We start from the raw sequence: 23,503 nt of genomic DNA on the forward strand, positions 1-23,503 counted from the left end.
GCAGTCTAATACTTTCTCTTGTGCAGTGGGTTGTATGTGGTGAAGGTTTCCCATACAACAAAAGCACAGCTGCAAATGCAGCATTCTTTAAATATTTCCCTAAACTGCCTCTTTGCTGAGTTGCTGATGGAGTACTTGGTGAGAGCTACATAGTCCTGTGTGTTTAGTAAAATCCACATCCTTGAGGACTTCCTCACTGTCTAGTTGTGCCTGCCTATAAGCTCCTGTAGGACACTCAGTAATTGTTGGGGAGGAAAGGCCATCTTCAGTGTAGTGTCTCAATGCAGCCTGCTACAGAAAGCCCTAAAACCTTCCTCCATAACCCATAAACCATAGAATCATGGATTAATTCAGGTTGGAAAATACCTCTAAGTTCATCAAGTGCAATTATTAACCCAGCACTGCCATGCCCACCACTAATTCATGTCCCCAAGTGCCACATCTACAGACTTTTAAATGATACCTCCAGGGATGGTGGCTCCACCACTTCCCTGGGCAGCCTGTTCCACAGATTGGCAACCATTGTAGTGAGGAAATTTTTCCTAATATCCAATCTAAATCTCCACTGCTGTGTCTTGAGGCCATTTCCTCTTATCCTGTCACTTGAAAGCCGGGAGAAGAGACTGACCCCCACCTCACTACAACCTCTTTGCAAGTGGTTGTAGGGAGTGAAAAGGCCATCCCTGAGCCTCTTTTTCTCCAGGCTAAACACCCCAGCTCCCTCAGATGTTCCTCCTCAGACTTGTGCTCCAGATTCTTCACCAGCTCCCCTGCCCTTCTCTGAGCTCATTCAGATCAGTGCAATGCAAGAATTAATGCAAGGTGTGTTTTGGGTCACCCCTCTCTTCTCAGTGGAGTTCAGCCCACTCAGCTGGGTGCCAGGAGCCCTGTGCCCATCATCAGCTGAATCTGCACTCCCTTAGAGGGGCATTCCTGGTTGGGCCCCTCTGTGCTGCCCCAGGGCACAGGGCTGTGCAGTGACCTCAGAATGGAAGGGGCTGGGATTTTCCTGGGAGTCAGTGGGGTGCAATTGCCCCATTTCAGCCAAAGGCTCTGAGTTGTGCACTTATTTTGGCACTACACAGATATGTTATGTAACCTTCCAAAGACTCACCTGTCCTGTGGGTGCCTCTGCATGCACCAAAGAACAAATGTAAACTTTTCTTCCCTTTTGATGTTTTCAAAGGGGTAAGAGGGGGGAAAGCATCAGTGCTGTGCCTGGAGGGAGAAGAAACAGCATTAGAAGGGATGGGTAAGCTGAAAGAGACAGAGCAGTTCTCAAAAAAAGTATTAATAACTACTAATAAAGGCACATTTGAATACTGATTTTAGGTTGTGATGGATCCAAAGAGCCCTGCATGCACTGGAATTGTCCTGGCCCACCTCTGAAGTGCTCCCACCTGAAGGGCAGGGTGCCCCAGTTTCTTAAAACTTCGCTCTGGACTCGACACAAGGTGTGAAACAAATCTTTGAACCCTGGGTGCTTTGCCCAACTCCTGTTCCTTTATTAGAAGCCCAGAAGCCAGCATGGAATAAGCAGGGTAACAGTACAGCACGGCACATTTTTATAGCAAGGCCAAATCTTTATTATGCTTCTTGGCCCAGTTTAGTGGAGAACACTGCTGGGCCTGATTTCAGTTTTGATATCATACACTGAGGCTGCAGACCCTTAAGAGTACAAGCTGGAGAAAAGAACATAGAAAATGTTAGGAATGAGAAAAGGCCATTCAACACATTGATGCTTGTCTCTTGTAATACAGCGTTTCCCCCAGGATAGCATCTAATTGCTTCTTGAACGAGCCCACTGTCTTTGCCTCAACAACCTTGCCCAGTAGGCCATTCCAAACATTTATTATTCTTTGAGTGACAAAGCACTTCCTTATGTCTCCTCTGAATTTGTTTTTTGAACTTCCATTTATGCCCCCGATCCTGTCATCTGTGCTGTATCAAAAGTAGTAACATGCATTGATATTATCCATTCAGCTAAGATTTTTGTATACTTCTGTTAGACCCCCCTTAAATGTCTTTTTTTTTTTTTTTAAGTTGAATAGATTGAGGGTTTTTTCACCTTTCAGTAACTTCTACAATTTTATCCTGGAACCAAGTTGAGCAAAAATATTTGTTAAAGCCTGACTTACATTAGATCACACTGAATGGATGCATAAAGTCTACTGCAGAAACACATTTAAGTATTTTTTTTCCTCCCACTCCTTTGGACACTAAACTATAATTTAACTTTCCTGAGGCTTGCATCTGGTTATTTTGGCAAAAGTTAACTAGGAAGATGGCAAGAATAAAGCTTGGTATGAAATTTGGAAAAAATCTGGTCTTAAGTTTTTTCATTTATGCTGTGGGCTTCCTCCCCACTTCTCTTTCTCCAAGTAGTGGTTTGGTTTTTTTAAGAGAATTGCTTATCATTTGGGATTTTCCATGTGATAGTGTTTCACAGAATCTATATGAAGAAATGTCAGAATACATCTGTGATCTCCCCAAAAGCCACTGAACCAAGCAGTCACAGGTTCAGCCCTCATTCACTTCCACAGCCAAGGTGAATAGTTCATTACGTTTTTGGATGACATTCCAGGGCATGTGTTATGTAGGAGGCCAGAACTGATGATCTAATGGTCCCTCCTGGCCTTAAAAAATATCTACAAATAATGATTATAGATGAAATATATATGTCCTGCACAAAGTAAAAACCAGCAGGCTTTGGGTGGGAATAAGAAATTAAGGAAAAGAATTTTGCCTTAGCCCTTTCCCAGAGGCTGGACAACAGCGTTAGCCTGATGGCGGCTGTGGCTACTTACTCATTCTCTCTTAATTTTTTCATCCTATTTTTCATATTAACAATGTGGGGTTTGGTTTTTAGGCCATCTGTAAATCTTCCAGTTTTCTCTGAATTCCTTCCTGATGCATTTCTAGGAATGTGAGATCTGAGCAAGATCTGCAGGTTGTCCCTACAGAGCTGGGCTGAGCTGGGACTATTTCCTCACAGTTTCTCCACGGAGGTAAATGTTTTTCAACAGCATCACCGAGTTTAGATCAGGGAAATTAGTATTGGCACGAATTAGCTTAGAGAAAGGACTAGCACAATTTATAGTTTGGGGGTGAGTTTGGTCTCATCCTGTGTGTTTTCTGTGCAGGTTTGCCCCGTGGGATCCAGGCACACTGCTGCTGGACCATCACAGCCCAGGGAGTCATTCTTCTCTCCCCTGGTTGGGACCCTGGCTGTCAGTCAGTCCTGCACCAGCACTATGTAGAACTATGGTGGATCATCTCTAGGTAATGAACAAGTCAGCCCCATAGGTCTCAGGAAATTATTTTTGCTATTACGCTACCAGGGAGAGAAAACTGATGTATGAGACTGTAATTATTGGGATCATGCTTCAGTTCTCCTCTGAAAAATCTGAACAATATTTGCTTTGCTCCAGGCCCTGGGAATCTCCCATGATTTGTCAAAAAATAATTGTTGGTGGTACAATAAATTTGTTGTTCAATTCCCTAAGTGTTCTGGGCTTTATGCAATGTGGAAAGCTGATTTGTTTATATTCATATTTTCTCTATATTCCCTTAACCATTCTTTGTCATTATCTTTATTTCTACAGGTTTATTTCTCTCCAGTGTTTTCTAGTTGTTCAAACTTTGTGTTTGTATATTTATTTAAAGGCAGATTTCAAAAGATTTCAGTCTCTCAGTTTACTGAAGGATTCAGCTTCTTGCTAGTACTTCATCTCCCCTGGTATTTTTGCGAGCGCTCTTGTTCTCCTTACCCGTCTATCTAGCGCTAACCTCTTTGGTCTCTTTGCTGCTCACGTCTGTTGCTCACAAACCTCAGAGTCCTGGTTTTGAACTACAATCCCCTTACATTCAGCAAGTCTTTGGACATTATCTGCTCCTTGTTCTACACTTTTTTTTTTTTTTTGGTAGAGGAATTCTGAAGCTTCTGACATGTTTTTAGAAGTCTGAAATATTTTTCTGCGCAGATTTTCATTTTCCCTCCTAAGAGGGCTTCCTTCCTACCCCATGTAATGCAGCTGTGGGAGCAGAGGGGCTGGGACCCAGCACAAGTCACCACCAGGAGAGATGACACAGGGGCAGGGTACCAGCATGGGGCATGGATGAACCTGGAACAAACCTTTTTCTATCAGAGGCTTCCCCTAAGGGAAACACTTTATTCTTTCTACTTCAGCACATCTGTACAAAATGCTGATATAAACCCATCTTTAACATGTGGTTACAAAGAGAGTTTTAGAAGTGGCCAAAGATGTCAGGGCCTGTATGGAGGCCTTTGATGTGTGAGACCACTGTGACCCAGCATGAAGTTGTGCTTCTGCTCCCTGCAAGGAACTTCCTCACTCCTCATGCAGTGTGCGAGGCTCCCATCAGGTGAACCTGCAATGCAAAGGACATCTGTCACTTCCCTGGGATCAGAGCTGCCTGGAGGGAAGCACATCTCTGGGAGGACCGAGACCGTGATAGCTCCAAGTCCTGGCAGAGGTGATGTGAAAAGGGCTGTGAGGTTTTTGTTACCTTTGGCAAGTTGGTTCTTCCATTCTGTCCAGTGTTTCAGATTGTTAAGACTGCTTGTCCTGTCAGAACCAACAACTATAACTAGACCATTCACTGGATTTAAACATTTTCAGGTGTTTACAACCACATCTCCTCCCCAGGGGGATCTCTGAGCTGCAGTGCTTGCTGTATTGTCGTTGGCGAGCTCCATAGAGTTCCTGAATTTATGTGCTTAAAAATCAATGAGCCTTGGTTAGACAAGAACCCAAACGCTGTGACTCCACCCCTAGGATTTCACAGGGATTATGAGAGATATAAATAAACCTTGGTTTTGTAGGCTTTAGAGCCTCTATCAAAAACCTTTAAGTCAATTTAACATTATGAGCCAGATACGCCATGAGAATCACACTTTAAAACATAGGTCATCTTTACATGGTAAAGTGTGAGAAGCTGTTTAATTAAATGAATTGTAATCTTCTGCAGCCTCTGCTAGCCAGCAAGAGCTAGTGACAGAGCAAGTAATGAAAAGCCTGGTTGCATAATTACCATCATTCAGATCTGGGCTTTTCTGTGCCATGCAGGTCTCATGTCCAGCTTGCTCCCCAGGACAGCGGGGTGGCAAACACGGGCGTGTAGACATGTCCACAGCCCAACCTGTCCCCTCCACACAGCTGTCAGCATGAATGCCAGCTTTCTCCTATCATGGACTTCAGAGCTCCCCAAAGGCCTGGTCAGGCTCTTTGAAAGTGAAATGAGCAGTTTGGCTTTATGCTTAAAATACAGCCCAGCCATACCAAAAGGAGTGTCCTGGGACACCCTCGTTTGGTGTGGGCCATGTGGACAAAGTCCTCATCACAGGCTCTCTTTGCTGCAGTATTTTGTGTCAAGCTGAAGCAAGCAGGATTCTTCCTTGTCCTTTGAAAGAGCTGTGAGAGAGGCATGGAGAGATGGAAGAAACAACCAGAAGAATCCAGAGAGACAAAAAGACAAGAGAGAGAGAAAGAAAGAGACTGAGAGGGAGAAAGGTGAAAGAAAGAGCTGTCTCAACAGTCAAGGGAGCAGGTGGTGTGTCATCTCCCTCTCAGGATAAAGAGGTTGTGTGGGAAGAGGGATATGACAGATAATATATCAAAGGAAATGAATTGCAGGATTAAGATCCTGACTTTGCTTTGTCAAATTTGCAGGTGATTATTGTATAACTCTCTGCAGCTCCTCTCAGTGATGGAAATGCTCTTCAGATCCTCACGACACAGAATCACTGGTAAAAGCAACAGCTCTTCAGAGAGATGCTTACCTAAAGTAGCAGAAGGCTTCTTAAATATCCTTAAGGCTTCTTCCAATAGTGTTACACATTCTGTGTAATCTCTATGTTCTTGAGATGTATTTTCCCTCTGACAATATACACCTCGAGATATATTTTCCATACTGACAGTAAAATTTGATCTCGAAAAATACATTGGAAATCTCTGAAGTAAAATTTCATTAAAATTAATAGTTTACAATTTGGCATTGTAGTAAACACACTTTAGAACTAATTTTTTTTAATATTGAGAACGAAGGATAAATCCTGGGCACAAACAATGCGTAAGACCTTCATAGATAAGGATTTGTACTCAGAAAGTTCTTCACTTTTTTTTTTTTTATGATGGTCAAATGAAGATAGAACTTTTGTTCTACAAGTCAAGTATCATTGATATTCTTATTATGTAATAGATATGGTATCCTTTGAGGCATCCTCAGACTTTCAGGTCCTAAAAACCCAAGCTTTTCCCTGGGAAACAAAATAAATGTCAAAAAAACCCATGAGAGGATTGTGTCCGATAAGACCAAGCCCTGCCAGGGCTAGCTGTGAGAGTCTGAGGGAAAAGTAGGTTCTGCTAACCGGTCTGAAATGGCTCCCACCCAAACACTGAAGCATAAATTAGTAAAGGAAATTTATAACTACATCTTCCTCTCCCACCTGGCCTTTCCCCAACCCTTAGCGTGCATCATTCAGGGCTTTAAAATGGTAAAAGAAAAAGTTGTAAATGGAGACAAAAATCAAACCAAAACAAACCTCTTAAAAACAAATTCAGATCCAAGATATTACTCTTGCCCTCCAAATCAGGGATATTTGCCATCAATGGGGATTCCAGACAAGGCATATCCAAATGGGAGCAAAGTTATTTGAATGAAAAATCCAGCCATCCTCTTTCCTCTGCCTTCCTCCATCAGCTCCCTGAAGTGACAAGCAGTAAGAAACCTCTTCGGCCTTGCAACGTTTGAAGTGAAACTTTTTGGGAAATGCTGAAAGTCACTCACAGTCCCAAGGGAATGGTGATCCATTTTTTTCTACTCTCCCTTCTTTGTAGTTTGCTTTCCCCTATATACATTTTTTTTTTTTTCCTTACTGCAGCTTTTCTGATCAGAGTATCACAGTGACTTTATCACCGTCACCTCCTCATTGTGAACCAGCCCGTCCCTTGGAGGCAGAGAGCTATTGTGGAGGTGGTAAGTAATTTGTTTTGTTCAATGGATTTCTTGTTATGCATGCATGCAAAGCCACTTTTATCTCACATTTAAATTTGTGTTTTCCCTCTTATGATTGGTTTTGTGACATCAAAAAGCTTTCAGCATCTTCAAAAAATCAAGAAGAACAAACTCTTAGAAAAATAAAATAAAAATAAAAAGAAATCCTTCCTAATACACCCAGTATTTCAGCACAGCTTTAGAAAAGAAGAGATTCACTTGGGATACTGGCTACTAACGACTATGGAAATAAGCCTGATTTTTTGATCTCTAGGCCCAAACATTATTCATTTTTTTTCCTTAGCCTCAAACAATGTCTACAGATAGCCCAGGTAAAAGCAAGCCAGAAACAAAACAACATCATAGAGGAATTGCTTTATGCAGATACTTTCAGCTACACTACACAACTCGCATTGTCTTTGAACCCAGTGTGATGAGAGAATGATTTGAGACTCCAGGGACAACTCCTGGATATGTTTTTGCTTCAGCACACTGTAGTAAGACAGAAATCTTTGGCTCAAGAAATGTGTTTAGCAATCTTCTGCATTTGGGGGGTGTTTATTTCTGTCTCTCTAGTAACTCTTTGGACAATGCTGAGAGCTGAGGTCAAGGAGCAGACACACTGTACATATGAGGTTATGGAGAATCTCTTTAACCTTTAAGAAAATATTTTGTCCATGCTTACTGGGTGGCTCAGAGTAGGGATGGGAAAGTCCAAGCAAATCCTTCTCATAACCAGGATAAGTGGCATAATTGTAAGGCTGATTTTCGGGGAAGGAGCCATGTATATCCTTTGATTTTCAGTCATGTGCCTACTTTTTTAAGAATGCTTTTATCAATTTACTTCTTGGGAATTGGTTAGAATTTGCCTAAATATGAAGTCCATGAATTGAAATATTGAACCTCAATACAATGAACTGCACACAGCCCGTGCACTCTGACATGCAGGACCCAGGTTGTTAGATTCAAATAACTCCAGGAGAGAACACAGTCTATAGAATGGCTTTCAGAGTTTTTCTTAGAAATTGCATCATAAACTGCTTGGAACATTTATCTGCAGTTCTACTTGTTTCTGTAAAATTCAGACTCTTTCTAGAAGCAACTGAACAGCAAAGATTTTTTAAAATTTGATCCTCCATGACATTTCCCATTCAACACTCATTCTTTGATGAGGAGGTGTGGACCATAGGGCAAGGGATCTTCTCTGAAGCAGCAAGGCAATGCACACAGCAGAGGCCCTGCTGCCTCCCAGGCATCCTGGCTCTCCAAGTCATGCTGAATAAGTGATGCTGGCTGGGACACGTGTGCTTTTAGTACAATGTTCTTTAGTGTGGGAAAAACAGAACTTGCTGCAAGTTTGTAGTTATAAAGCTGGAATCACTTTACTGACCAAAACAGAGCCCTCAGCAATAAAAAGAAAAGGCAGGTAAAATTTAAGCATGAGCATGATCTTACATCTCACGCTGTGGGAAAGACCTGGGATGTAGAGACAGCCATCCTGCACCTTCAATAAAATCTTTTGTCTTAGATTTTTCCTAGGGCAGGGGATCTTCCTTGCCCCAAGGTGGGAAATACCACATTGCCATAGCTGTGGCAGGAGGAGGGGACTCAGTTCCACAGCTGTTCATGTGAACCCACACCCACAGAGGGGCACATCTATCAGCATTTGGCCCAACACGTGTCTGTGCTGGGGCTCAAAAAATGTACAAGAAGCATCACACCTTGCAAAACAGAGATGTGACCTAAATTCTGTGCTGTGCACCAGCCATCCCATTTTTTAAATATCCACCACATCCAAGGCATCCACAGAAAATAGAAATCTCTGCAATAAACAATACTTTATTGAAAGTTTATTTCACTGTAAGGGTGCTTGCTTTTAAGTGACATGTAGGCTTTGCTATCCCAGCTATCTCACCCATGAGTGCTACTGGATCCAGAGCTACAGAGGTATTTAGGTGCCTAATTCTGGCAAATGTGTCCCTTTCTTTCCCAATGAAATCAGTTCTGTTCTCAGCCCCTTTGTGAATGTTGACTGAAGGTATTAATTATCCTGAGGAAGGGATTTTGGGTACTGTGGGAGTCTTTCCACTGCCATGAATGCGAGCAGGACTGATTAGGAAGGTAATTTGAGGCCATTACCAGCAAAGGCAGGAGGAAGGAGGTCTTCTGGCAGGGCCTGAAACCTTCCCCCTCCAGCCCCATGTTCACTGCTGCCCTTGAATTTTAGGGGCTTTTCATTCTGGCAAATGTATTTTATGAACCTGATGTACACTTAGCTAGAACAATCCCACACTGGGATCCAATTTCAAACCCACAAAGGTTGATTTATCCTTTTTCAGGCTATGTACTCATTTGAACTAAAATTACCCTGCTGCCTGCCTTCTTGATAGCAATTACATCTAAAGAGAGAGAACCACTGAACTTCATGTATTGGTAATGGTCTTTCCATCTATATTTTTCCTTGGGGATAAAGTTGTATGGGAAAATTAGGCACATTAGCCTCAGAAAAATAGTGAACAAAAATACATATTTTATACTTTTAAAAAGTATCCTCATGCTACCAATTAGAGGCATTATTTAATGCAGGTATTTTAGCATTATGGTGCCAGTCTGTATATAAAACAGAACAAAATCATTTTTGATAGTTATTTAAGGGCATCCTAAATACACTCAAGAATAGTACATTTTAATTTTCAATAATGCCAGCAGACTCAAGCATTCAGATTTTAGCATAACCAGCAGGAAAACTGTTTGATGTTTTAATTATGTCCCAGAAAATGCTGAATGTGTTATAAAAGAAATCTGAAGAGGGGAGGGGGGAAAAAAGGTTTTTATTACTGCTCAAGAGGAAGGACGTTTTACAACATAGCATTAAAAATGTAAAATGGAATAAAAAAGAACTTGGATAGTCAAAACTTTGTCTGCAACAAAGTAGGCCAAAGAAGCACAATAATATGTCTGTTAGAAGCAGTCAGCAGTGAGAAGTGAGGGAGAACATTTACATAGACCCAGGGCTGAAGGAAAGGAAAAGCCTTAAAATAACCCCAAAGTCTTTTAAATTATGTTTAAGACTAGCCAGAACCCGGTAACCATTCCCAACAAGGTGTCTCGGAGGATTTCAGAGTTCCTGATTAATGTGGTGACCTACTGCTCTCTGATGCAATGCATTGAAAACCCAGCTGGGTATTCACAGTCGGGATGAGGCTGTTGGGACTTCCTGGGGCTCTATCCTGCTGGCACCGGGGTCAGGCTCCACAGCAAGGCTCAGGAAAGGTGTCCCCAAGGGAGGGGGAAAACGAGAACCTGAATTGTTGGCAATGAATTGAACCAGATGTACAAAGCCCCAGCAATTCAAGCAGTGTGTGTGTGTGGAGGGGGGGAATTGCAGAGGTTTAACTCTTCCTGCCCTTGGCAGGTGGAGGAGGGCAAGGGGGGACAGCACTGCCGTGTCCTGTGTCCCCAGGGCAGGGATCAGAGCAGGGTGGCAGAGCCACTGCAGGATGGGGCTGCCTGAGGGGTGTGGGCAGCCAAAGCCTTTCCTCTGCTCATCACACCCCTGGCACACTGCCAGTCCTTGCATACCCATATATCCACAAATTCACTCCTTTCTGGCACCCAGGTTTTTTGCCTTGCTGCTATTGTGAGCTCCTCTATAAAAGCAAAATCTTACACTTGGTTCAGATATATAATCTACATCATGTCGATACATTTTTATCCCAAGAAATGTTCACTTCAGATTTTTTAAAACATCAATACAGTAAATTTGTGTGTGCATATTTATACTCACATACATATACAACACATATGAAAGGCAGGTCTGTGATTGTACTACACAGATACATCTTAGGGCCATTGATGCTTTAAAAAAGCCAGCACAAAGCTTTCTGAGGCTATGGCTTGTTAAAAAAAATAACCCTTTATTGATAAAATCATAAATTATGTATCTAAACAAAGCAAACAAAAAAAAAAAGAGCCTGTTTTATTATGTAGTTGATAATGTCAAAATGATGAAAGATATTGGAGTCAGATGTCAATGAAACAGCGCTGTGAAACCTCCTTGAGCAGAATGGTATTTCAAAATGTCCAGTGTCATGCCTGGGTATTATGATATATGTTTCTTATTTACCATCTCAGTTCTTAGAGCTTCTGTGCTTTTGATATCTTGACTGTTTGCTTAAACTCTGTATGCAAAAAACAAAGCTCAAATGCAAAGCTGGAGTATTAAGATTAAAGAAGAACTAGGATTCCAAGATTAAAAAGGGAGATGAATGTCTCTTGTAAATGTGTATAGTTAGTCTGATTTTAGAGGCTTTTTGGCAAAGATTAAGAAAAAAAATCAACACAGTAAAATAAATAGTCCAAAACGCCTTAAAAAACATGTGTAGTATAAAAGTCTTCTTCCAGCTATAAATGACTCTGGTGCCCATGACAAAAGTAAATATTATAGGGAGCAGCAAACCCCAAATGATGCAGTTTGAATGTCTTTCCCTTATTCTCTTGTCTCACCCTGTTCTCTGATGCCCTTTCCATTTGATTTTAGCCTGAAGCAGCCACAGAGGGCTCGCATTCCCGGTGACAGTTCGGAGAGCAGAGGCAGGAGGGAGGCTCTTGCCCGAGCCCAGGCAGGTGCTGCCTGCCCTGGTGCAGTGTCCCTGTCCCTCTCACACTCAGAGGTATCTCCCAGGCTGCCCGGACACACAGACACCTCCGGAGCGCACCAGGGATCCGGGCTGCGGGCTCCTCCTCCCCCCCAGCTTCCCATCCTTCCTCCATCAGAACTGGAACTTGTCACCAAGAGAGCAGCTGGCATTGCTATTCCATGCTGTAAACTTTCACCTTTTGAATAGCGTTTCTGTGTCTGTGTCAGGGCTGGGAGCTTGAGTTCAGGGAGACAAAAACTTGTTCGACAAGCAAAGGGTTTTCTTTAAAAAAGAAGAGGTGAGGGAAAAAATGCTTCAGACTCACGGGAATCTGTGAAAGCGACAGAGGCTTGAGACAAGGATCAGAAGCGATCCCGAACGATTTGCTGTCGGAGGATGCTGGGAGAGGGATCGGCATCCTTCGGGCCGCCCTGCTCGCCCCAGCGAGCGGGCGGTGGAGCTCACCTGGCGGCTGCAGCCAGGGAGCCGGGAACTTCAGATTCAATTGCTTCCTACTGCCTTTTTTTTACTTATTGCCATTATTTGCACTTGCTTCAGGCCACGGCCGCTCGGGGGGCTGCTCGCCTTCCCCGCACACGGCGCTGAGCAAACCGCGGCTGCCACGCACGGAAACCGAGCGCAAATCACCGGCCCCTTCCCGGCTGGTTGTCACTTTCTCCTTCTGAGCCTTTCACCTTTTTTGACTTGTGAACCATGAATTGTTTTCCAGAGGAGTATGTTCCTTTTGAAATGCACATTCTTAAAGGGCTGTACAGCATAAATGGACTTATTTTTCTTAGCCACCTCTCACAGACAACTTAGAAGTAGACCACAGAGCTCCCCAGAGGTCTCCAGACCCCCGGGTTGAAAACTAACACTCTAATGTTAATCCTTTCAGCTGCCCAGTCCAGGAAATGTGATTATTTTGCAACTGAAAGAACAGAGGCAAAGAAAGGTGATGCCAGAAAACAGGAATTTTGAAAGCGCTGCTCCCATCTAGGAGCACAGCCACGGCTGGAAGTGAGGGGTGGTTTTCCTACACATCTTTCAGATGTTATTGAAATCACTCCTGAAATGTTCCCCTTTCATGAGTTGTCTAAATTCACATCCATAGGTGCTAAATCCCTCTGACTTGGGTAGAGCCCACCCCCTAGAAAATCAGACCGGTTTAGTGCTTTCTGCAGGAAACAGTGCCAGGTTTTGGATGAGACACTGAGTGAGATACAGAGATTTTAGAGGTAGTTGGTGTTCATAAACACTGGGAGCACGTCTCCACCTACTCCCCTGGGATTCCTCTCTCTTAAAGTGGAGCACAGTTTGAACACTTTGATTCCCGCAAGTATATTCAAATTAAATTTGGCATTCACAGATTTGTAGATTTTTGAGGCCAGGAGTGCATCCTTTTCTCACCCATTTTTCCCTGCATTCAACCCAGTAATGTGCATCTGACTAGAGCATAGCTTTTGTTTGATTAAAGCACATCTGCCAGAAAAGTGTTCAGACCTGATTTGAAGACATCAGGAGAGAGAGACTCCACCTCTTCCCTTGGTGGTTCATTCTAGTGGCTAATCACCCTCAATGTTAAATATTTGTGCCATTCTTGCTAGATTAAAGAACACTTCAGTACGTGGCATTCCTATGAGATAATGCTTGCAATGAAGTAACCTTTTAATCTTCTTTTTGATAAATTAAACAGTGTGAGATCTTTAGGTTTTGCACTGTCAAACATTATCTACAGTCAGTAAATCATTTCTGTGGCTCTTTTCTGAGCCTCCTCCAATTTCATAATTCCCTTTTTTAACATGACAACTGGATCCCACAGTCTAGCATATGCTTGTCTGTGGTGTATTCTATAACCTGCTTATGTTTTTCTTTACCAGGAGGGTGGGAATCATCCCACAAAGTTTAGCCAAACTAGAAGCTCTTGTATGTAAAAATCAGCAAAATTTAAGCTGATCTGGCAGGGGATGCCTCTGTAGTCATCAGAGACAGGTGGGCAGTCCTGAAGGGCAGGCTTTCCCATTTAGGTTATTTTGCTTCAGGGTGTATCAGAACACCTTTTCTTAGAATTCTTCCCACCTTGCCAAGAGACTCATGTGTTGCAAGTGCCACCCCTGTATCATCAGGATTCTCCTTTGTTCCCCAGTCAGGCTCTCTGTTCTGTCATACCTGTAATCAGCAAACACTTTGAGAGAGCAGGTCAGAAACGTTTTCAAAGAGAGCAAAATTTCCAAAAACAATTTGCAGAGATGTTCTAATGTGGACATAATTTTCACTGAGCCTGATTCATATGCATGAGGCTATTGATGTTTACTAACTTAATCCACTCAAGGAAACATCAGCTAGTTGCAGACAGACCAGTACTAGGCATTGAAAAAATTTAAGGACAAATCCCATTCAGTGATGACTGTGTTGACAAGTGTATTTTGGAGATCTGCCAAGTAGCCAGCTCTTCACCCATTCATCCTGTGCCTTATCAGTTTTGCAAATACCAGTATTTCAGTCGAAGCAGTATGTGAATTAAACTTAACAGCAATTCCATAATTATCTTGCTTAAGAAATTCATTATAAAGTACCTCTAATCTTCATTTGCATTTTTCAGTCTTTTTTCTTATTCCTTTCAATTTATTTTGATTAATTGGCTCTTTTGAGCCAACTGCATATGTTCCTTGCTTGGACTCTCCTGTTTGTATCATTGGTGCAACTGTAGGTGTCTAGTGACCACTGTCTTTCATGGTTGTAACTAATTAACTCCTGGCAGTCAGGAATGCTGCATTGAACCTGTACATTTCTCATAAAAGGAATTATTTTTTATAATTCTTTTTCTCTCTGTCGTATTTTGTCAAGAAATCCAAGTAATGCTTTATTTAACAGCTGCATGAAACCTCTAGCATATGCCTCCCAAATTGAGGACCCCCTAACAGTGCAATTGTTCCCCTTGCTGTGTTCCAGAGAGATCTTAAGGAGAAGCATGTCCTGTTTTCTGGTTTGATTTAGTGGTCTACAAAGTCTCCTACCACTACCACTTCCTGAGCTTTCTGAGTCAGGTAGGTGATTGAAGAGGCATTCGAATTCCAGGTGCTCACTCTGGGCTCTTGATAGCTAGAAAACCAGATAATGGTGCTTTTACTGTTCATATTTCACCTCTTTTACCCTTTCTGTTGTTCCATAACAGGATGAGATGGCTGCAGGAAACAGCACCACAAAGTCAGCAGCATGAAGTAGATGATGATGTGGTGACATTTCCTGAAAGTCTTCTGCCTCTGGAATTTCGTGAAGGGTCTTGACAGTGTGATGGCATCCCACAGCTCCTTGTGCATCTTCAGGTAAGAGCACAGTGTACCCACAGGCCAGCCAAATCACAGGATCAGAGGAGTCAAAGACAGGAAAGGTCTGTCAGATCACAGAGCACATGTCCCTGACAGTGAGCACTGTCATTCCTGCTCCAGCACATGTCAGATCTCAAACTGAGACCACAACTGATCTCAGCTGAAGGGCCAAAGGGAGCTGGATGCACTTTTTCTTCATTTTGTTTTGTTTTGGTTTTGAAACCTGGTATTCTCAGTGGTTCAGAAAGACTTTCTGCTGTTCTAGTGCATGGAAAGCTAAGCCCAACACTTGAGTCTGGTTGCTGTGCTGCCCTGACTGGTGGTGAGTGTGGGTCAAAGCAACTTCCTTTTTCCACCTGTCCCTGAGAGTGAGTCATGATGGACACTAATAAAGTGAGCCTTCTCTCCTCCTCCAGACAAGTGGGTTTTTTCCTGAGAGAGTCTTTGTAGAGTGCAGGCAGAAATCAATCCCCACACAAGCTAGAGAAAAGAACCCGGTAACACCCAGGACTGTGAAACCTGTGGCACAAAAATCACAGTGATCAAAGTCAAGTACTTTAATAGCTTTAGGCAAAAATACCTCCCAAACCGTGTTGTCTCTTTTTGACACTTCCTGCTGGTGCCTGGGACACAGCAGAGGAATGGGAAGGCAGCCATGCTGATGAACACCACAATGAAAAGGACAAGCCTCTGAAGGAGCAACATTTGGGCCCAGAGCTAAACAAGAAGGGTCAGAAAGAAGCAGGAGTGGGAAGGCTTAGCTGGTGTGAGAAGAGTGGATTAGAGAGTGAGTAGTGCTGTGGGTGAGAGATGGGAGCTGGGAGGAGGAAATAATAGCAGGGGAAGAAGGAGTGGGAGCCAGGGAGAGTGGCTATGGCTATAACTGAGAAAGGCTGGTGGAGAAGGATCAGAAGGAGCAAGGCAGGTATTGTGTGTGTAGTGAGTGGGTAGGAGCAGAGGGGCTGGCAGGGTGAAGGTAAGGAGGGGGATGGGAAAGCTGGAGTCAGATCTCTGTGAGCTGTGTAAGCCACAGCTCACCTCTGTTTCCTTCCCACTACACCCCATCTGGGGAGAGCACAGCCCTTCACAAAGCTGCTCTGGGAGTGATGCTCAAAGACTCATTTGTCTGGGCTGGGTGAACACAAGGCTGTGCTGACTCCTTGTCCTCTGACATCTCCAACCTGCCGAGCTTTGGTGTCAGCAACCTGCCAGTTGTGCAGCAGAACTGTTGTCGTGTGTTCTGTGTTCTAACTCAGCAGGAAGTGTGCATTTAACTCCAGAGACAGCACAGCAGCCCAGCCTTGAAAGTCACAGTTCCCTGCCTCTCTGTGCAACTTTTCGTGACACAAGTTTAATTCAGCAGGGTGTTTGCAGTTACTGATTTTTATTCTCCTTTCCTGGAGTTCATTTAGAGCCTTCCCTCTGCCTGCTTAGCAGATCCTTACCTCACACTGAACTAGCAAAACTTTGGGTGAGACTGGTCTCTTGAAGAGCAGAATTCACTTCACGTGGTTACAGGAGATCCCTAGGAAATTTGGTGCCTTCATTTGTGGACCAGAGGAAACACTTTGTGACCACACGTATCAGTCAAGGAGTCAGACCTCTCTGTCCCAGCTTGCAGGGCTCCTGCTATGATCCATTAGGAGTGCACCATTCCTCAGGAACAAAGACAGCTATGTTGCAACATGCAGTTGTGGGAAACTATCAAATCAGAAAAAAGAAGAAGATAATACAAAAAAATCAGGGCTTAAGGTACATTACATTGTTGTGGGTCTCTGACTTTTATGGGGGAAATTTGGAAGTGCTTCTACTCAAACCTAAAGTACGTTGAGCTGAATGCCAATCACTGCAAATTATGAAGATTCAAGCAAGATCCTTTATATTTGTGTGAGGCCTGATTGTTTTTTCCTCTTGCCCCATATTATTTGCTCTACAAATCCATTAGCATTGCTTTTTCTTGCTGCATCCAAGATACTGCAGTCTATCACTTGAGCTATTCACATTACATTTTTCCTTTCTTTGGAAGACAATCTTGTCTTCAATCAAAGACCTCTTGACAAAAGGAAATAGGAACAAGAACTTGAGATGGCATAATGCAGCAAAGTGCTTTCCATACACCTGCATAATACAATTCAGGCTGCCTTTACTTTCAAAATTATGCTGAAAGATTTCTGTTGTTTACATTTGTTTGTGTGTGCCCCGACCCATTGCTCATTTAACCTTGAGGTTCCCTTCATTCCTCCTTCCCCCCACTGCTTCCCTTCTCTCTACCTCCAGCAGTTATTATTTTCTTTGTTGGTAGCAGTTTCTGTAATTGTGTTGCTGCAGCCAACACACAAGCATTTCTTAAGCCCTTTTTTTGTGCCAAGGAGACTGAGTGCAACAGTCAGGTGGGTGTAAGTATTTAAGATGATTTGTCAAGCAGAATCTAGTGTCTCATTTTTAGAACATCTTCTTTAGGGCCAGCGATGAAGGGCTTTAGATTGGTTCAGGATTTTTTCTGTAATGAAAGGATGTATTTGAGGGGAAAAGCACTTAAAAATCAAAGGTGTGATGGGAATGACAGTGCAGAACTGGAGCTCCAGGAAGGTCTGCAGCTGATTTTGATTGAGTCATGGTGTCCTTTGAGAGCATGCTGGACAGGTTCCCTATGGGAAGCAAGGGAGACAGGAATTATTGCCTTCCTATGAAAAGGTAGCTCTTGCAGCTCCTGCAGGGCAGGTGGAAATCATGCTGTGTTATTGACACCCACCTCCTTAGGCTGTTCCTGCTACAGATCTTGCATTGGGTTTCACTGAGGAGCACAGTGAGGATGCATTCGCCATGTCCCAGCCATCTCCTCTTCTTTTTCAGACTCTGCTGGGTCCTTCATTTGTCTCCCACTGTGGCTGGTATAACTGTGGTCACTTCTTCCTTGCTCAAATCACTTTGTGACTATTTATTTGCCATGTCACATGTAAACTTAAAATCCTAGGGCTGATCCAAAATACCTTGACTTTGCTAGAGTCTGAGCTGTGATGAGGTAGGGTTTTGTAGGCTGGTTTCCTAGATCACCTGAGATGCAAAATGTGGGGAATTCTGAGGGCAACTCCAGCAGCAAGCACGTCTTTCCTCACAGAAAATCCCTTAAATCCTCTAATCTTCACTTCCCAGTCACATAAATGTGCATCCATAAAACTTTGTTCATGATGGTGTATTTGTCTGAGACAGGCAAAGACATTTATAGCTGATCTTTTTTGCTAACAGAGTAATATTGAAGGATCACCTTTTTGATACAACACACAACACTCAGATGTGGCTTCCCAAATATTTTTTTGGCCAGAATGTAGTTCCAAGCAAGCAGCTCTAAATGAACCAGTGTTCATTGCTGCCCCTGTGCTGGCATCCTGAGACTGCTGAAGCCACAATTCAGTGGTCAGCAGTAACACTGGGATGGATCCCATTTTTAGGGTGGAAACCTCATATGATGTACAATTTGCAGTATCCCTTAGGGTGAAACCTGTTATTGGGAATGCTGTAGATGATTCATAAGCCCTATCCACCCCCTTGATGACTGTCATAATCTGTGCTCCATATTGAATCTCAGATGGCATTTTGTGGCAGGAATCATTATTCCACAGACAGAAGAGAAAGAGTGAGCAGTTTGTAATTGTGTCCACTAAAAATTCCAAGCGGCTTTTGATTTATGGGACAGTTTATTTATTCTGCACCACTTGTGTGTATACTCCTGCACAATAACCTGTGATTTTATAGACACCCTTTCCCCCTCAGAGATGTTTGCCTTTTGATAGTGAACCCAATCATCAGTACACACACACTGTTTCTAATACTGCATAGTCCCCTGCAGTCTGTAATAGCTGCTACATAAGTGAATCACTAATGATGATATCCTTATTTGAAGCAAAATCTGGCTGCTGACATCTTCTCTGTGTTGCTTATCTCTGTGAGTCTGTGCTCTGTAAATTCACTGGAGCTGTATTGTTTTCTATCAGTGACAGAGCTGACTCTTTACTCCAGTGATGAGGTACAAGCAATTCAAATCTTCTGAGTTAACAATCCTGGACCTTTATCCCTCCCTTCTTTCCTCTCACTTTTTCCACTGTCAATGCCACCTATTACTTTTATGTTTCTCTGTGATCCACTGACTCCCTGACTGTACATGGGATAAAATAATAGTGGAATGCATTCCTGTACCAACCAACCTGACACAGAAACTTGTGGGAGGCAGGGGACTGTTGGGAGTTTATGCCTCTTAACAGAGGCTTTAACTAGGGGTGCAATTGCAGAAGCACCTATGAATATAAGACTATAAATCCTTTGAAGAGGCAATTTGTAGCATAATCAGGAAATCATAGGAATTATTTTCTTTTTCCATCCTTATTTCTCTAGCTAATTGTTTTTTTTTTTTCTTTAAACTGATCTATAGGTTTAGAATCTCACCTAAGATTTGGGAGCCAGCATAAAAAGCTCTTACCCACCAGGTGGCATTTTCTCACGTGTCCAGCCTTAATTCTAACGTGGATGCTTTCTGCTTATAATTATAAAACTGAGGGCCAATAAAGTGCACCTGTAGAGCAGAAACTTGACTGTTCTCAATTCTGTTCTAATTATCAAGCCTCAGAGCAAAAACCAGGTTTCAAAGAAAACTTTCTGTACAGGCCTCAATAGAGTTAAAGGAGAAACATTTTAAGTTGATGAGCTGACACTTGTAGAAGCAAATATATTAAATAAATCATGATTCGTTTTGGGGCTAAATCTGACTTACATCAACTCTGGAAAAACTAGATCCTAATGAGTGACAGTTTGGTGTTTTCTGTCACTTCCTACAGTAATGGCCCCAAGCTGACACTGCTCTGTGGGAGTCTAATACTTCTGAACAAAAGTTTTTTTGGAGTGAGATAGACAAGGTAGAAATCCCAAGGTGACTGGAAGGAATGTCTAATGACTGGAAAGACATATTTACTGGCAGACTGTATGTAAGCTGTGACAGTTGACAGGGCTTGATTGTAATAAATATAGTTGATGAAGAGAAGGCTGACAGGTGAGGACAGAGAGAGAAAAAGAGTCAAAAGATCTGCATTGGCTGAACCCTATTAATGGTAAGTTGGTAACAAAGCCCAGAGTCATAAAAGAAAACAGGTATTGCAAACTGATGTCTAAACAGTGAAATGTGTGGGACTTGCAGGTTGCTCTAACAAGCTCAGATTTGTTGACCTTTCTTCTAGCTATTTTGTAAGTGCTGTTTTCAGTTGATATTTCAGCAGGCAGGCACCTGATTTTTTAAATACTGGGTATGATTAATCATGTAACAGAATAAACCCTGATCAAGGTCATAATTATTGCTTCAATCTCTAACTTCTGCTGCTTTGATCAGGGGATTTGATGTTGGGAAATGTGCCCCCACGTGCTGTGAAGGAGTAAATCTTGCTGGAGATCTGTTCTGCTGGAAACAAAAAGGATTCTTGTAAAGGAAATTTAGCAACATAAAATCTGAAAGTGTTTCTTTAAATGCAGAGGCTCACCACACACAAACACAAACACAAACACAAACACACACACACATGGAGTGATCGACCCTGAAAATGGAAACAACTCTGGCATATTAAATCATGACACTTTATAACTGACTGGTCAGAGTTTCAACAATAGGATTTCCAATGAGCTCTGCACTTTCTTCCCCCAGGCAAATGTCACACACTGAAACTAAACAGGATATTTTTTTTTTCTTGTTCATCCCCACGTGCTGTTTTCTGTGCCCAAGATACAAATCTGTATTCAAAAATGCCTTAACCCTTTGGAAGGGCAACCCTCCCTCTTCATGCCCCAGGAGAAGGGAGGTTTGTGTCAGATGTGGGACGTGGGGACACTTTGCCTGCTTTGGTACCAGGGTCAGTCTACATGTTTATTGCACTCCCATTTCAAAAAAGCAGAAAGGAAAAAAAGTCAGTGGTAAGGGAATATCTGTTGGGGGGGAAAGCACTCAGGAATTGCACAAACTTAATATAAAGGTTAATAACAAGGGACATCCCTTGTTGGGAATATCAAGTGAGAGTTCTTCTAAACTCTGCAAATGGGTCCATTTAACAGCAGTGTCACTCTTTGCTTGCTTCCACCACACATGGACAGAGGTGAAAATCTTCTCACCTTCTTGCTTGTATGAAACACAAAAGCATTTGTGAAATATTGAGACCACTAAAATATTGAGAGAATCTTTCTTTTAAAAAATTGCTTTTATTTTAAGTGGATATCCTCCTTTCCACCCCACAGCCTCTTTAAGTGGTGCTGAGTCTAAATGAATTGTGGGGAGCACCAGGGAAAATAAAAAGAGACCATAAAGTCACACTACAAAGACTCTCAGGGTAGCACAGTGCTTACATGTCAATCACAGCAATGCTCCCTCTTTGCCTGTCTCCCACATAGCACTGGATCCAGCCACTCTGCTGCTCACTGCTACCTGTTTGGAATTGCAGGATTCAGAGCCATGGCTTGTCAGCATGGGAGTTGTCAGCCTAATTGGCACATCTACACACCCTTCATGCACTTCTCTGGTTGTCAGTGCACACCTTGTAGGTGGGCATGAGAGTGCCCTGTCAGGTAGAAAGCTCACCACACAAGCACACAGATGCTTTCTGGTATTAAGGTAACGTTTGTATCTGATGACCTTAAAAATAATTTCTGACCTAAATGATTCTATGATAGCTACAGATACTTTTTATCTGTCCTTTGTGCACTGGTTTATTGCATTCCAGAACATATACCTACACCTCATCTGCTGTCCTGTGCATGTGATGTCAAAGTGAATTTATGGTCATTTACTTCAGTGGCCATCCCTTGATACTTGGGCAGAAGATGGGGCATCGTTGTATTTAAATAGAACAAATACATTTAATTGTAAATCTGTGAGTACACAAACACACACAGAGTTTCTGCTCTGAAACCCAGCCTTGTGAAGCCTGAACTCCATGCCAACAGATGTGTCATGTAGTGAAGGCCTTGAGCCAGGCAGCTGGAAGCACAAGACAAAGAAAGTGATATGTATAAGTTATGCTGTAACCCTTGATTTTGTTTGTTTTTAATACATGTTTATGTTTTTCTGTATATACTTCACCTGTTTTGTTTTGGTTTGAGCTTCTTCCAGGGACTTTACTACAGCTGTTAGCTGGTGAGAACATGGAAATTTTATTCACTCAAAAAGCAGTGTGTTGGAGCCAGTGTAAGTGGCTGTAGATGCCTTGCCTTTGGTTTGTCATCTCTTTTGGTCTCCAGGACACATTCAAGGTCGGTTCCTTGTCAGAAGAGGTAAGTAGAAGACAAAACAGGAATTAAAATCTTTATGGAGTGTGTGTTCTTTCACAGGGAAACCTTGTTAAAGTCAACATGACTATGACCATTGCCTGCATCAGGAACAGTCTTTCATTTCAATGCTGAAAATGTTAAGAACTGTGTTTTTAAACAGAATATAGCACTTTTTTAGTGTTTCATGGCCTAACCAAAATAAAACTGAATACAAATATCAGGCAAAAATTTTCTGAGGTTTAATTCACAAGAAAAGAGAATTTCCCTTCTGGAAACTGGGTATACTCTGCAGAGTGAATTGCTATTGCTGAGGCAGGGTTAATATTGCATCTCTAGGACTTTTTTAATGTTGCACCATATATTTTGAATCTTCAAATTCAGACTGATTTTGGACAACTTCTGAGAGCTGTGTTTGCCAAGAGGGCAATAATCAGCAATCTATTGTCTGTGGTGCAAGATGTATCATATGGAACTTAATAATGGTTCTGAAGGCTGTGTATCTCACTTGAGACAAAACTTGTCTGAGCCTACACTGGAGAAAAGACTTTCAGAAGGAGCAGAACCAAACTGGTCTTGTGATTCCTAAACTCTGAGGTAGGCCAGGTCTTGCACACAGGTGAGAATGGTTTTTTACAGGTTTGTTTGTGCAACTGGGATAGGGATGAAGATTATTGAAGTGCTTCTATGTAACTTCTCTTCTGAATACTTCATCCGGTTCCCAGTGAGAATAAGCACTTCACTAAAAAGATTTATAGCTTTCCAAGTTTTGCACACAATTTTCCCTGCAGAAAATTTTTAGTGTGTTCAGATCCCTTCTTTCAGTTTAGATTCTCTCTAAAAATATTTTACAAGTTGAAAAAAAAAACAACTAAAAAAAAAATCCCCTTTGTATCATAACTATAGAATTCATAATAACCCAAACGAAAGCTTCAGCCAGAATCACAGTTATGTATGGCACCAAACACAACATGAGGGATGAGTCAGTAGCACTAGCATAAGGTTTACAATTGTATTCAAGTTGTTAAGAGGAAAAAGTGTTTTTGTTGCCACAGTAGGTGCAGGATAATGCCCAGGACTTCAGCTGCAAAACTCCTGTTTTGTCTTTTGCTATTTGTTCATAAAAGCTTGCCAAGTGCATGGACCCTCATTAAATGCCTTGCTGTTGTAATAACGGCATGAGAACACCCAGCAAGTTTTTTGTGCCAGAGGAAACTTCTGTGA

The sequence above is a fragment of the Serinus canaria genome, chromosome 6, assembly GCF_022539315.1.
Source record: "Serinus canaria isolate serCan28SL12 chromosome 6, serCan2020, whole genome shotgun sequence".
Taxonomy (NCBI): Eukaryota; Metazoa; Chordata; class Aves; order Passeriformes; family Fringillidae; genus Serinus; species Serinus canaria.